This window comes from Carassius auratus, unplaced genomic scaffold (assembly GCF_003368295.1).
Source record: "Carassius auratus strain Wakin unplaced genomic scaffold, ASM336829v1 scaf_tig00215941, whole genome shotgun sequence".
Lineage (NCBI taxonomy): Eukaryota > Metazoa > Chordata > Actinopteri > Cypriniformes > Cyprinidae > Carassius > Carassius auratus.
Window position 1 is genome coordinate 137669 of NW_020528321.1, and position 17380 is coordinate 155048.

Sequence of the window (17380 nt, forward strand, 5' to 3'; positions counted from 1 at the left end):
TTCTATAGGCTAAATTTGAAAAAATAGAGTTGGCTCTTCAGATATGCGAGCCAGCTCCCGAAGTTCAACTAAAAAAGCCGGCTCTTAGAGTCGGCTCATTCGCGAATCGCGAACGACTCATTAAAAGCTCATTCGCGAACGAGTCGATCCATCATCACTAACGCTCATTCGCGAACGACCCATCATCGGACAGGACAGGACACACAACGAACAACACAAGCCAGTCAGTCAACCAGAGACAGGTATGGCGACGAGCCCAAATAATCCAAAAGTAGCCTTCTCTAAATAGAAGTATATACATTACTTTTTCCTTCAAGAAATTAAAGAAACAATAAAAGGAAATATCAAAAGTTCCCAAAAATCTATCGTGTTATTTGCATTGATCCACTATATAAACATAATATCTACATACATGCCATTTGATTGGAGGCTAGTCTCACTTTGTCCCACAGCAACTTTTTTTTTAGATGTGTGTACAATGTTTCATGTTTCTGTTAATAATGTATTGTATTAAGTGTCCATTTCATTATAATATTCAGATTTATCATAAATAATTGAACATGCACATGTATTTTAAGTTCCTTTAAAGAGGGGTAGAGGTGGGGTCACGTTTGAGCATTTAAAATTTAATTTTACTTGAAAGTAACGCAATAGTTACTTTCTTAAGTAACTAGTTACTTTAAAAATTTGTAACTGAGTTACTAATTTAGTTACTTTTTGGAAGAAGTAACTAGTAACTGTAACTAATTACTTTTTAAAAGTAACTTGCCCAACACTGGATATTGTGTAGAATTCACTTTTGTCAACACTGATTTATATGAGTGTAAGTCATGTAAACAAACAAATCTACATAAAGTAACTAAACATAAGTTATCTATTTTATTTGTCCATTTGCAATATTGATAATTTAAGGAACATTTGTGTTGGATAAAAAGTGAGTTACATCAGTTATTAACTTAACATGTAAATGCAGTATATCACAGATATATGACAGAGGAGATTGACTCTTGTCTGGATGTTAAAGGAACAGATTATGTTTATCTGATGTAGAGTGACTGATGAAGGAATGCTGCCATCAAAGGATTTGTGTAAGTACACTACAAAAATAAATGAAACATTTTAAATCTTAGGTTGTATTTTATTTTAATTAATGTAATTTTAAACAACTGTGAGATTTATTTTGATTATTTATATTATGTGTAAATTGTTATACAAGTAGGATAATCTGATTGGTTTATGTATGTGACGTGAATGACAGGTTGGCGCGATGACATGCGCAGTGAATTGGCGCAAGGACATGCGCACTGGTTGTCAAGTGAAAACGGGGCATTCGCGGGGAGTGTGTCAAGGGAGAAAAGTCTGTAACGCGAGCTGTGAGTTAAAGTTCAATCCTGAGCTCTGTCAAATAAAAGACAGTAAAGTTCCAGTTAATGTGTATGCCTGCATTATTTCGACGGACCCATTCTCAAGAGACGGAAGTTTCCTCCTATGGTCAACAGCCCCTCTTACACAACTATTACACCTCTTTCTTATTCTTGATTTCTGTGCATTTGCTGCAGATCTTTTGTGGTGGGGCAGGACCTGCAAGGAAAGGTGAAAAAAGGAAAAACCTGAAACCAAATAATAATGTAATGACTTTTTGTATTGTGTATGTGTATTTTTGAGGACACACTGGTGTTCCTGTGGCTCAAGTGGTAGAGCATTGCGTTAGCAGTGCAAAGTTGTGGGTTTGAATGTTAGGTAAAAACTGTTTGTCTGAATGCACTGTACAGTAGGTTGACAAGCTAAATGGGCTTTACTGCCCCGCATACCACCGATAATATGAATTCAGTTGCGTGTTAAAATAATTTGCTTAACTACCGGCAGGTGGCGCAAAGGGACGTATTTTGAACTGACTGTAATAATAAAATGACGGTTTGTAAACTAAGATGAAAGGACACGTAAAACATCAATAGCATTATATTATAACATTTAAATATCCCTAAAAAACTTTATTAAATTTAAAGTAAGTGGGATAGTCTTAGGCTACAGTAAAAATGTAAAAGAAAATCTTACTGCATGCTATTGTCATTCAACAATCATCACTAGGTGTATATATATATATATAGGACAAACCAGAATAAAAATAGAAAATGTTCTACTCCGTGTGTGTGTTCCTATATATATATATATATTTATATAGGAACACACACACGGATTAAAAAATATATATTTTCGTTCTGGTTTGCTCTTAGCAAAAATAAATAAATAAAATCCTTCAAGTTCCATATGAGGAACAAAATTAGAACTTTGCTCATTATAATATTTTTCAGTCCATACTGAAACACACGTGAACCACAAAGCCTATTTTACCTAATAAATAATAATTTAGCTGCAAATATGCAACACCACGAATATGAAAACATTTGGATGTGTCCAGAATGAGAGACGTAAACCCAACAGGTAAGCTAAGTGGATATACTGTATATCAATTTATTTTATTTACTTATTTCGTGTTTATCCCATTTTTTTTCATTGCATATGAAAATTTAAGAATAAAAAAATCCTCCTACCCCCTAAAAATTCTCTTCACATTCACTTGTGCGCTCTTGCGCAATACCCTCCTCTCGCGTTGCTCAATTGTGGACGAAGTAAAAGTGTTTGATATAAAGGTTGCTGTCCCATTTTGTACATGAATTGTTAATAAATAAAAAAATAATAAAATCAAATTATTTTGTTAGTTTCATGGTAACATGTAATCAAGGTCTTCTGTTATATAGGCTATATTTAATATTCACTGTGGCATTTTCACCCGTTTAAACTTAAAATTCCATGAGATTTTAAATTCAGTTTAATAGTATTACAAATTCAGATTTAAACTAGTATAAAAACGCATTATATTGCTTCAATTATTTCTATAAGTTAAAGTAGCCAACCTTTGTCATTACTTTTTCATCGTATTTTTTACAGTCTGATAACGAGCTGTATTCGTTTTCCTTTTTTTTTTTTTTTCTTTTTTTTTTAGTTTATTGAAAATAAATTGGCTTAAATAGAAGCACGTTTAAATTAAAACAACCACAAAAACATCACTATTCTTGAGGGAAATATAGGTTTTATTATTTTTATGAATAAAGTAAATTTCATACAGGAATTGTTCATTAAAAAAAAAAAATCGAATTATATTGTTAGTTCTAATTATATTATTAACACAAGTTCATTTAGACTATTTAACATGCCCTGTGACATTTTATCATTTTTTACTTATAAACTCCTTGAGAATTTAAAGTTAGTTTAATAGTATTTAAATTCAAGTTTAAAAATAGGTTTTAACCGCTAAATACCAACAACTATACCGCATGTGAATAAATAAAATGCATACTTTTCATTACATTTAATTATTCATAAAATGCATAACGTTTCTGGTGTTTGGATTTGTATTTCAATATAATGAGCTCTAAGTTTAATAGCCCTAGACTGGTTCTTTCTCTCTCTCTCTCTCTCTCTCTCTCCTCTCTCTATTTAAGAGCATTAGCTCAATGAAATACGTCTTCCTTCAGGTAGAATGAATGTTTTCCTGCTTGCTAAATGTCGGGCTCATGATCAATAAGTTGTATTCGCCTCAATCTGATTCAGTAAAGTCAAACCGCAGACAGTGAAGCTGTATTACTGACTACGTTTACATGCTGTTAAAATTCGGGTTATGGTCGGGTTAAGGTCACTATTTGGGTTTCTGAAACATTCGGGATAACCCGTTTACATGCGTGAGCAGAGAGAGTTACTCCTGTATACATGGAATGTGTAATCAGTCGCCAATATCCCGATGTAAACAGCGACACACGGTTAGCGTCTGGACGTAATACGCAAAATGCGTCATTTCCGATTCTTCTTCCTGTATCCAAAGACTCAAAAGACCAAGATTCCTTGCGAATAGAACATGCGCAGAACATACATTTTGATGGGGATATGCCGAAACTGTGGTGTATTTTGCCTGTTCTCCCAAGGATCAAACTCAGTCAGGGATTTTTCTCTCAGAAGAAAAGACTTTATTTTAAGCAAAACAAAGTCGAGAGCTCGTTGCAAGGAGTTCTGTCGAAATGCTAGGTTGCATCTCATTATATACCGTATACAGGGCGTTTCCAAATAGTAAAACTTTTCCTTTAGATTACACTTTACCTAAGTCCCTAGGGAGGGGAGGTCCTTAATGTATGTCTAACCATATGTTATTCATTAGCCCTGTACATTCCTGCACGTAAGCATATTCCTTTCTATCCATTTCCTATAGGATTATAATGGAAAAACAACTAGCAACAAAAATGGCTAGATTCACATTGATTATTCTGGATTGATTAAAATCTTACTAATAAAAATCTTCCACATATTCTCCCCTTTGAGACTTAATAAGTCTCACATTTGATTATTCTTATCCAGAGTGCTACTCCATAATCCAGTCATATTATTTACACTACCTAGTGACTAAATAAGTCACATTGTATTATCCCCAGTGACTAGATTATGAAATTCCACTCTGAGGGATTACTGGACCAAACATCTCTCTCCTAATTTGACATGGAGTGAGTAAAAGATCCAGTCTCCCTAACCCTTCTTTAATAGTAAACATTGTTAAAAGCATGAATGTGCAAATGGTTCAGCATTTACCTGGTTATCACAGTTTTGTATAAAAGGCATAAAAATACATACAGATACAAATACAAATCCCATCACACATTGAATATCACAAGATTATAAGAGTTGATCTTCAGCTTAGATACCTTATGTATAAATTTCCCATTATTTTGATATCTTTGAATTTAATTTGCTTAACTGTGGCTTTGACTAGTGACCTCAATATAGGAAGTATACATTAAAATAGTAAATATCCTGTCATTAATGCCATTCCTAAAAACTTTCCCTATTTAATTATAAACTATGCTCCACATGCTCCTAACTGTAAATCAAACCAGTCTTACTTTTTATTATCTTTTCCAACATTTTCTTTATCTACCATTCTTAGCCTTTTCAATTTGATCAGTTCTTCATTAAATGCTCCCTTCTATAAATACAGCATTTTCCCCAAAACATAACACATACTTTTCCTTCTTCAATTCACAAATCTTGAGCTTTTCTATTTTGCTCTTTTCATTCTATTTGTTGCATCCAATTGCTCTATTTTCCCTTCAAATCTTCCTACATCCATATTTCCCTTCTCATAACCTTCAAATTCTTCATCTACCATTACTTAAAATTCTCTTTCCACCTTTTCTTTTCTATTTGTTGGCTCATATCTGCACCCAAGTATTTTGATCTCAGTAGCAGTCCCATCATTCTCTCATTCCATCTTCACCAGGGAGACTCTTTGCGAGTCGTTTCAATGGTCTTTCCCTCGTTGGCAAGGGTGGGTAGTTACTAGCACGCCCTTCATCCCTCACTTCATGCTGTGTGGAGTTTTTGAAGCTGGTTGGGGTATTTTAAGGTTAGAGATGTGAACTCAGGTGTCACTCTGTAACCGTTTTTCTGATTTATGCAAGGCTCTCGAGATCATTTCTGCACCCTCACTGGTTCTCTTTGATGGGGCGAAGCATTCCTTGGCCTTACTGGAACTGCTGTCACCTGTAAATGGAAAACTTAAGAATTTTTTGTTAGTGTTATCAAGCATGCTAATTTGTTCATCTTGCCAGTCGTCCTTCTTGGTGTGACCTGTGGAAATGTAATGTGGGTTGAGGGCTGTCTTGGCCCCTTTTTGAGTTTTCACAATTTCAATGCTGTCTTTGCTATTTTTTAATTCCTTTCAATTTTATTCTCAGCAATTTGCTTATTTAGTTATCTTTTTATTTTGTAAACTGAGTTCCACTATATCACTGGATATTTTATCTAGGTCTATCTTGCTCAGTAGCATAGGTCTTTTGCCCTGGAAAACACTCAACCCACTGTATTTATTTTAACAGTCAGAAAGACAATATTTCATCCTTTTGACACAATCAGCTCCATCATGATATGCTGAAAAGAAAGTTAAATGTGGGGTGGACAGAGCAAGCTTGCTTTGCTCTGCCTTCCCATGTTATACGCTGCGCATGTGTGGCACTGTTTTTATTTCTGCCACAACAAAGACCTAGGTACTGACCAGGAAACTTAACCAAATACATCCATGGTCATTATTTTACTAGGCATAAGTTTGCCCTGTGGGCCCACATTCAAATTTGTATACAGCTGTTTGGGCAAATTGATTGAATTGCCTCAGTGTCTCGTCAGACACTCTCTTTCATGCCATACAACACCATCATTCATACTTTTTCACACACTTTCACTCCCCCTTTTTTTTTTTTTTTTTCAAAAACTTTTCTTTTCTTTCTTTCCTTCCTTTTTCCAAAATCTCATAGATGAATTTGTTTAGAATATTAGGCCTAGGCATTGGGCATTTGAGAGAGCCAATTATCATTTCTCAAATGTCATGTGTTTGTCTAATTTAAAGTTTAGTCAAATACTTTTTTGTTATTGCTCATGAGCGACTCTGAGAAGAGGATTGGAGATCTCTGTAAATCTTGGATCCATGACCATCTACATTTCCATTTTGTTATCCCCAGTGATGACAGTATATGTGATTACATGATTTTGGATCTTTGGAATAATCTTTTATTCATTATTATTTTATTCAGTTTTACCTTAGAAAATTACCTTTAAACAAAATGGAGTGACCAATATTTCTATTTTCTCAACAATAAATATTTTTCTATTGTTCATCAAGATACCCTTTTTTATTTATTTATTTATTTATTCTCTTCTTTCCCAAAGCGCTCAGCATTGTTGTCAAGTATTCAGTTGTGCATTTTCCCCTAGTTGTTTAATGAAACAGTCTTACTCTGCCAAATCCAGCTCCATGTTTATCTGATTGGTGAGTCAAGTACTCACTTCTGTCTGTCAAAGTTATTATTTTTTCTTTAAGACATGAGGCTGGACTGGTACCTATTGAAAAGCAGATTGAGAGAGTTAGTTAAAACACAGAACTTAAGGAAGTGCTGTGAGACCAGTGAATAATCAAGATTAAAACATAGTAAATAAAATAATTAAATAAAATAATTTAAATTTGAAGCAGTCTCTATAGTGTTCATTGAATATGCAGCACCTGTGCTCTGAAGGGATGGAAGTCCTTCTGGTTAGATCATCAGCCTGGGCTGTTGTACTGGGTCGTCAGTCTGTGATGGCACTCAAAGACCTAATGTTGTGGTGTACGGTCTCCGTTGTTTTTCTGCTTCTTCTCAGTCCGGCTTCTGGTTGCTTTCTGCCAGAGTTTTGCATTTCATAATGTTCTTTTCACCCTCAGGAAAAGTCTCAAGTGAAAGATTCACCTTTTCCTGCTTTAATTCTTTCTTTCTCCATGCTGCAGTGTGTTCTTCTCTTTCAGGAGGGGAGGGGAACATCCATCAGCCCCTCCCTCTTCTTCTCTCTGCAGCTGTGTTTGCTGCTTTGCCATTCCTCGACAGACTCCAGTTCATTGCTTTCCTTTGTCAAGGCACTGTTCCAGAAGTCATCTGAAAGTTTAACACTCAGAGACTGCATTAATCAAATGTACCTATGTAACTTCTGACCAAATTGTTTCTGAGCAGTCAGCTCTTTTTCTAATTTTCACTTTTCAACCTCTTCTTTCAGTGGTCCCTTAATAAAAACTAAATCATCTGGTTGAAAACAGCAGTTCTCTTATTCTTTGTTAGTTAAGCAAGTTCTTCATTGCAGGAAAATAGCAAGCATTTTTTCTTCTTTGCAAAATGCAGAAATCAGCTACCTTTATTATCTAAATATACTGCAATAAAATAAAATAAACCTTTTTTTATAACAGCATGACATGCATATGGTAAAATAAGGACTTCAATCATCATTTTTCTTCTAAATTTGCATACATGATTCAGAATAATCTGGTATTTGTGAATTAATGTTTCCTAACCAACATAAAATAATTCCTATTATTGTAAATAAAATAATTAAATTTAATTCTTTAAGCAACTAGTTTCCTTCCTATTATAAAATACCTATAGCTTTTGAATCAAAATGTCTATTAACTTGGTCACCCAATCTTGCTTTCATTCCACATTGCACAAGTTATTTCTTTTATTTTTGACATTTACACAAGCCCAATCTCTGAAACTCTGTAATGGATTAACTTTCATACTGTGTCCCAGGGATAACAAGATACAAATTTTAGATGTCTTCACATATTAGATATAAAGTTTTAAGCACGTGCATCCTTTAAATTCATCTATTAATATAAGTTATTAAATAATAAATGCATATCTTATTTTAATTAATTTATTATTATATCTATATTCCACCATATCTGCCATCTCTATATTAGTCCATTTCTTGGAACATTTGTATTTATTTTTCTCTAAAACAACCTTCCTTCATTTAATTTCTTTGTTTTAGGGCTCCTGCACTTATCCTTTCTCAACACCAGTCTCTGTAACCTGATCACTCCCATGTGATGGTCCAGGAGGGGAGAGCACCTCTTGCTCCACCCATGTAATACAACTTTACTGTGGAAACGTCCTCCTTTGTTCTCACTCCCACTGCACTGGGCTCAGAAAATTTTCTCCCCTTTCACACAGACATCCTAAATGCAAAAATCTATTATAGATCTTGGTTCAAACTTTATTGATGCTAATTTCCTAACCTCATTCACACTTTCTGCACTCTTTATTGAGCCAGAGTGCTTATTCTTGCATACTTTTTCCCTTTATCTAAGGGATAATCAGTCATTAATTGTCCTTTTATTATCAAGGCTCATCATAGATTCATCCCTCTCAAGTGGATACTAGTTGCGTCCAACTCCACCCAGCCACACTGAAGTGACAGTCCAAGAATGGTGCGCAACTTTTACCCACCCAACACAGAATTTATTTGTTCACCCATTCATTTGTCCGGACACAAATACATCCACACAACAAAACACAGCTCACCTAGAGCTCCTTAAGGGCCCACCTATTTCAGTCCTTCGAGAATTTCACTTATACATTCTCAAAGCGGTATCCGTGGGACTTTTCCTCGCGATTCCTTAATCTGCTTATCCGTTTATCACTGTCCTACCTAGGCCCAGCTATCCGATAAACACAGACACACAGCATGCCATGTCTTTCTGCCTACACCATATTTGTCTTAAATCGAGATTGCCTTCCAAGGCCTTCCTATTAATAACCCAAATATGTGCATGCAGTTATTTCTTCTGGAGTAAAACCCCTTTTTCAATTTAGATATCATATTATTTTTTCTAAATTTGGAAGAGCAGATTTTAAGTGTCCTTACCACTCAGAGCTGACCAGTCAACAACACACACTAATTATATAAGCAAAAATGCTTACCTTATTCTATGGTGGCCACCACTGTGTGTGTGTTGCTCATCAGTCAGCTCAAAAGCAGTCGTCCACTCTGCTCCTTTCCAGTCCCATCTGGGGTGCCAAATCTGTGGTGTATTTTGCCTGTTCTCCCAAGGATCAAACTCAGTCAGGGATTTTTCTCTCAGAAGAAAAGACTTTATTTTAAGCAAAACAAAGTCGAGAGCTCGTTGCAAGGAGTTCTGTCGAAATGCTAGGTTGCATCTCATTATATACCGTATACAGGGCGTTTCCAAATAGTAAAACTTTTCCTTTAGATTACACTTTACCTAAGTCCCTAGGGAGGGGAGGTCCTTAATGTATGTCTAACCATATGTTATTCATTAGCCCTGTACATTCCTGCACGTAAGCATATTCCTTTCTATCCATTTCCTATAGGATTATAATGGAAAAACAACTAGCAACAAAAATGGCTAGATTCACATTGATTATTCTGGATTGATTAAAATCTTACTAATATAAATCTTCCACAAAACGCGTTTACAAGACCAAATATTCGGGTTAGAAAAGGGGTACCCCAGGTATAATATCCAGGTTTTTGCCGGTGTTTACATGGCCGTGCGAGACCGGGTTATTGCTAATATCCCGGTTTTGAACGGGTTATTGGCTGCATGTAAACGTAGTCACTGAGCGCGAGTCCCGTATGAACTTGGCCATAGATTGGTTGCAGCAGACACACATTACAGGCTGCAGTTAAGGCAGGTTTGGATTTACCTGTGTCTTTAAGACCACTGACACTGTGAGGTGTATCGTTCGTCACTTCCATCACTCTTCAATGGTGACCCGCGCCTTGAAAGCAAATCTGTATGGTGTCCAAAAATAAGGTTACCGACTTTCACTAAACGAGTTTCCGACTGCGGAAAGTGAGCCGCCGGCTGAGGAGGGTCAGTGGTCCGCTGCACAAGGAAAGTGAGTAGTTCGCTGCGTGAGGTGAGTGTGTATACTGACGCACCGCCGGCCTATCAGTGGTAAACTCAGTGGCTACTTGCAATTGTATAGTGAATTCCCGTGACAAGTTGGTAGCCTAATTTTTTAACCAGAAGGCATACCATACATCTGGTGCAGCTAGTGATGGCAAGATGAAGCCTCATGAAGCATTAAGATTTTCAGCCAAGTGGTTCACAAAAGGGTTAATTTCTGGAAACTTAATTTCCTCACAATACCACCTGGTGGCCAACAAGTGTAAAACAAGCAGATATATTACAGACAGAGGTGTAAAGTCCATGGGTCAGAAAGTAAAATTCCTGCCATATTTTTGTTCCACCCATGAACTCAGCAGCTGATTTTGTAGTGTAATTTTATCTGCCATGTATCTGAGGAATCACACAGACTCAGGGTTTTGTTTCCAGAAGATAGACTTTATTTCAGAGAGAAGCAAAGCTGAGATATTCTCTGTGAGAAGATCTCCCGATTGCTAGGTAGCATCTCATTATATACCCTATTCAGAGTGTTTCCAAATAGTCAAACTTTTCTTTATGCTTACAATTTTAATACCTCCCTAGGGAGAAGGGACCCCCTACTTGTTTTGGAATAGAGAAAGGCTCAGGGTTTTATACATGAGCAATTATCATATGATCCTCAACAGGGGTGACAATAATCATTCATGATACAGTGCATGATGGGAGTTTTTACTATGGTGTTACCCAGCATGCACTTCAGCATTTTGTTGACTGTCACCATTGTTGAGATTCATATGCTGTGTCATCATGTCTGTGCATCTGATTAGTGCAAGGTTTTAAAAATTTATATTCATTAAATACAAATTAATTCATTATAACTATTAAACCAAAAGTTCACTTGCATGTGGCAGTTCCACGAGGTAGGTTATTCAAAAACTGAACATATTAAATAAAATTATTTTATAAATAAACAGGATGATGCCTATTAATTACCTCATCATGTAAAACCAACTAGTAGCAGTTTTCTGCACAGCGCCAATTGCACTGCATTATAACAGCACATGTGCTTTTACAAAGAAATATCTAATACAGGAAGCCAAAGGTCAAGAGTCCAACTGATGCAAACACTGATCTCCATGATGATGGCATCATTTTAACCAATAAAACATCAGCATCTGATCCTTTGTAATCCACAATAATGGCAGGTGTTCATCACTAATGCACAATTAGTCTCTTAATTATCCTATATTGACTTTAACTCTTTGAGGACTTGGGATTTGACTTGAAACTAGTTTGTGACTTGAAAGGAATGACTTGGCTCCTCCTCTGGTGAAATCAGCTACTGAGTTCATGGGTGGAACAAAAATATGGCAGGCCTTTTACTTTCTGACCCCTGGACTTTACACCTCTGCATGTAAATATATCTGCTTGTTTTACACTCGTTGGCCACCAGATGGTATTGTGAGCAAATTAATTTTCCAGAATTTAACCATTTTGTGAACCACTTGACTGAAAATCTTAATGCTTCATAAGGCTTCATCTTGCCATCACTAGGAGCAGCTATCTATCAGAGGCAATAACAACTCCAAAGTTATTGTGCTACTAGATGGAATTCCACAATCGACATGTTAGATTGCTTTTATGAGCAGTGTATCCCAGTGCAAACTTTACTTGCTGCCAAAATGGTAACTAATATCCAGTATCGAAAAACTTTGGGACTTTGCTGGGATCTGATTGAAAACAGCTGTTTCCCATTCTGAGGACGCTAGTCATTGGGCAGTTTTTTTTTTTTTTTTTTTTTTTTTTTACAGTTAAGGTGTTTTATCCTAATAATTTTGGAGAATAACATTGTTTTTCTTAAAAAAAAAAAAAGGAAACTTTATTTAAATCGGATATTTCACATTAATTTAGGGTTCCGTTTCAAGGGAACTACGAACTGCATCCTCTAGGGGGTGCTATGGGGGGAACACCTCGTCATGACCCTTGTCTGAAGCATACATTGAAAAAACACCAACTTGTTGGCCGGCTACAGCCTCTGACGTCACTACCGGTGCGACTATAATTAAGCACTGGGAGAACACGTCATTCACTTCTTCGTCTTAACTGACTGTTCTGATTTAAAGCGTGCATCTGAAAGAACTGGTAAGAGCGATCTTCTCTGTATATCATGGTGACTACTAGCAAGCTTTTAGACAATGTGTGCATCCGTGACGGCGTTATTTGTCACCCGATCTTTGCGTCATTTGTTTGGGTTAAGAGCATGCACGCAATGTCTTTGAGGAGGCAACCTGCGCGCATTGTGAGCATTTTTTCAAAGAAAAAGCTCTGCTCTCGTTCGTCTCTCTTCCAAAAAAAAAAAGGTAAAAAAGCAGCCATCTGCTTCCTGCGGTTCAGGACCTGCCACTGCTGAGGCACAGAGAATGAGCTTGTGAGAATACAGGTGGATCTGTCTGAAGGTTTTAAAGAGGGATTTTTCCTCTTGCTCTTGTAATGACAGCGTACAAGAAAGAGACTTGGGAGAAGGGTGTTTTATTTTCAACACTTATACTGAGGTTAGTACTCTGCTGGGTTTTTGCCCAGAGAGCTGTTAGAGGTTATGGATCATGCCACGGCAAAGTTGGACTTGCCATGAAAATGTGCTAACAAGGTGACGCTGTAAGGCCATAAAAAAAACCTTGATGAGCGTTATCTTTCTGGCCATAGCCCTTCAGCTCAGGTGAGCCTTCCATTTCTGCATGATCTCCATACAGATATCAAAAAGAAATGAAAGAGGCCGTTTTCTTCTTGCATCCATTGGTTTCGGCATAATAGTAAATCTGGCGACATCGAGGTGAAACCCTATATCAGGGATAGGCAACTCCGGTCCTGGAGGGCCACTATCCTGCAGAGTTTAGCTTCAGCCCTCATAAAAACTCACCTGCCTGTATCTGTCTAGTACTGATGGCAAGATGAAGCCTCATGAAGCATTAAGATTTTCAGTCAAGTGGACTTGGCTCCTCCTCTGGTGAAATCAGCTGCTGAGTTCATGGGTGGAACAAAAATATGGCAGGATTTTTTACTTTCTGACCCCTGGACCTCTGCATGTAAATATATCTGCTTGTTTTACACTAATTGGCCACCAGGTGGTATTGTGAGCAAATTATTTTTTCCAGAATTTAACCCTTTTGTGAACCAATTGGCTGAAAATCTTAATGCTTCATAAGGCTTCATCTTGCCATCACTAGGAGCAGCTATCTATCAGAGGCAATAACAACTCCAAAGTTATTGTGCTACTAGATGGAATTCCACAATCGACATGTTAGATTGCTTTTATGAGCAGTGAATCCCAGTGCAAACTTTACTTGCTGCCAAAATGGTAACTAATATCCAGTATCGAAAAACTTTGGGACTTTGCTGGGATCTGCTTGAACAGCTGTTTCCCATTCTGAGGATGCTAGTCTAATCTTAATGCTTCATGAGGCTACATCTTGCCATCACTACTGTCTAGCTATCCCGAAAACACTGATTGCCTTGTTCAGGTTTGTTTAATTAGGGTTGGAGCTAAACTCGTGTGGCCCTCCAGGACCGGAGTTGCCTATCCCTGTCCTATATGGTGAGGGCTTCGTGTGGTTGCTTCGTGCCCTTTCTTGAGTTGGTAAAAGCCTATTCATCTTGGGAGCTACTCCACTTATGTATCGTTGGCAGAGGTGGGTAATCCAGGGGCCAAAGAGTAAAAGTTCAGCCATATTTTTGCTCCACCCATGAACTCAGCAGCCAGTTTCATCAGAGGAAACAAGTCATTCCTTCCAAGTCACAAACTAGTCTTGAGTCAAAGCCCAAGTCCTCAAAGAGTTAAAGTTAATGAGATAATTAAGTGATTAAATGAATATTGTGCATTAGTGATGAACACCTGCTGTTAATAATCAACATCACTGAAGAAAAGAGAAACACAAGAACTACAACTGACTTTAAGCAGAGCCTTGGAGGAAATCAACTTGAAGAAGAAGAAAAAATTTGCTTCAGTGGAGTTCTTGAGCCTTTAAGCAGTTTCTATAAATTTGCGTCTAAGCAATTGTGTTATTGTCTTAAAGCAAACATTTGTGAAATACTAACACAAATCTTAATCTAGCAGGTAATTTATCCTTTTGATGACAGTAAGATCTCAATTTAAATTTCTTGATTATAGTTTTAAATGAATTTGTGGCTTAGTGGTTAGAGAGGAATGTTGTCAGTTTACTGCTCTGTGTGTGCGCACTTCAGATGGGTTAAATGCAGAGTACAAATTCTGAGTTTGGGTCACCATACTTAACACTACAGTAGGTGGCCAGCCTATCTAGGGCTTACCACCGCGCATACCGCCGCGGCAGTTCCGCGTTGGTAACTGTAATTCAGTCGCTTGTTAAAATCATTCACGAAACTACCGCCAGGTGGCGCAAAGGGACGGATTGTAAAATGAGATAAAAGAAGGAAGTAAAACAACAATAACATTATGATATAACATTTTAACATTAAAAAAAACATATTTTTATTTTACAACTTGTTAATTTTTAAATGTAGGATAGTCTTAGACTACAGTCTACTAAACAAAAATTAAAAGAAGACCTTAACACAAAGGATCATATGCATGCTAAGGAATGTATGTATATATATATATGAGCTAAATGTTTTAATTTCATTTTCATTTCGGTTCATTCTCTTCAGGTTCCATATGCAGAGCGAAATGGGAACGGTCTAGCATTTAGCAATAATTAGTATTAACTCTGTTATTATTCTTGATTTTTCAAACTACCAGCATTTTTGAATTATGCCTTATATGTGACCAAAAATTAAGTATTATTACAGCTGTTTGATCGTGCTGGTGCCTCACTCACATATTCACTGGAAACAGCAGTGGTTCACCAGACATTCGGCGTGAGCACTTTGACATATTGTTAATTATGTTAATTATGCTAGTTAAGCTTCAAATGGGCAACATCACAAATATGGAAACGTTTGATTTCTCCCGATTGAGAAAGCCCAAGCTTACCTTATGCTTAGTTTTAAATTATTATTATTATTATTATTATTATTATTATTATTATTATTATTATTATTATTATTATTATTATTATTTATTACTAAGCCTATATTATTAAATACTGCAATTATATTTATCCACTAGAATTATATATTTTTAATTATTGTTTTGTTCTGATAAATTTGTTAAATTTAAAGGATTTGTTGTAAAATATTTTCTAATAGCCTTTTTTTTCTCTCACAAACTCTGATATATTTTTTAGCGCGTTTAAAAAAAAAAAACATGCAGCAAACGAAAATAGGTGATTGATCCGTTAAAATGAAATCTATACACAACTCATATATTTATTTCCTCTGACAAACTTAATTTATTTTTTAGCATGTTTAAAAAATAAAAAATAAAGAAAACATTCAGCAAATTAAAATAGGCGATTAAGCCGTTAAAATGTGTTACTCTTGGTTAACAGTAATTATAATTATTTTACTTCAGAACAGAGCCTGGGACTAATCTAGGTTATCAATGTTTTTTTGTTTTTTTTTGCATCTAAAAATGACTTTGTTCATTACATTCACTTCACACAAAAGCTCACAAAGCTCAGCTGTGGACTATTTAAAAATGTTTGATATAAAGCAGTGGTTCTCAACCTTCGGCCCGTCACAAATTCAAATGCGGCCTGCACCACATGCTGAATAAAAAATTAAAATTTTATTTAAAAATAAAAACTTTTTGTTTACATCAATTTAAAAAAAAAAATGCTACTAGCTAATGAAATATAAGCTATATCCTAATGTTTTTATGTGATTTTTTTTTTCTTCATATATTATTTTCAGACATGAGCACTGGCATAAGCATTTAACGAACACATACAAGCGCGGACTTTGGCAGAATTCAATTCAAATAGTCATCAACAGCCATTAGGTAAATTGCCTTTAAAGGGGGGGTGAAATACTATTTCATGCATACTGAGTTTTTTACACTGTTAAAGAGTTGGATTCCCATGCTAAACATGGACAAAGTTTGAAAAATTAAGTTGTACGTTTGAAGGAGTATTTTTGTTCCCAAAATACTCCTTCCGGTTTGTCACAAGTTTCAGAAAGTTTTTTTCGAGTATGGCTCTGTGTGACGTTCGATGGAGTGGAATTTCCTTATATGGGTCCTGAGGCACGTCTGCCGGAAGAGCGCGCGCTCACGTAGAGCAGAGCACTGAGAGCACTACAGGCATTCACTGATCAGAGCGAGAGCATCGCGAAATGTCACAAAAGAAGTGTGTTTTTGGTTGCCAGGGCAAGACAACCCTGCACAGATTACCAAAAAAAAAAAAACAGCATTAAGGGACCAGTGGATGGAGTTTATTTTTACAGAGCATCAACGGAGTTGTGCAAGTGTTTTTGTTTGTTCCCTGCATTTCGAAGATGCTTGTTCACAAGGCCCAGTTTGATGACGGATTTGCGTATCGTTTATTTCTTAAGGATGATGCAATCCCAACGAAAAAGGGTCACGATCGTGTGTTGGAACCACAGGCGGTGAGTAAAACTGCTTAAAATATCTCTGCCTCCTTGTTAGTGCGTCCCCTCCCATGCCGGAGACCCGGGTTTGAGCCCCGCTCGGAGCGAGTCGTTGCTGCTGCTGCTCTCGTTCAGTTTCAGCCTCTGGATCTGATTCTGGATCGTAAATAAATGGCTGAATCTGACTGTAAGCCATGGTTTGTTTTGGATGATGGTTTTTCCCTCACGGTAATGTCACAGCTTCCAAGCGCTCTCAACGCAAAAGCCTACTGGCGCTCGTGATTCTTTAGCTCCGCCCACACGTCACGCCTCCAGCCGGTCGTGTTTTTCCGGGAAAAATTGGTACAGACTATCTTTCTCTTATGAATATAATAAAACTAAAGACTTTTTGGAGTTATGAAGGATGCAGTACTACTCTATAGGTACTCAAGATTAACAGGATATTGAGTGAAAACGAGCATTTCACCCCCCCTTTAAGGTAAAATTGTGCATCAGAATAGACACATTAGTTTTTTAAGGGAGAAAAAAAAAAAAAAAAAATGCCAGTGAATGAACATGTACAAACTGTAATAGTCACAGTATCACACAGCAAAATCTCCAGTGTTAATTTAACACTCTTGAGTG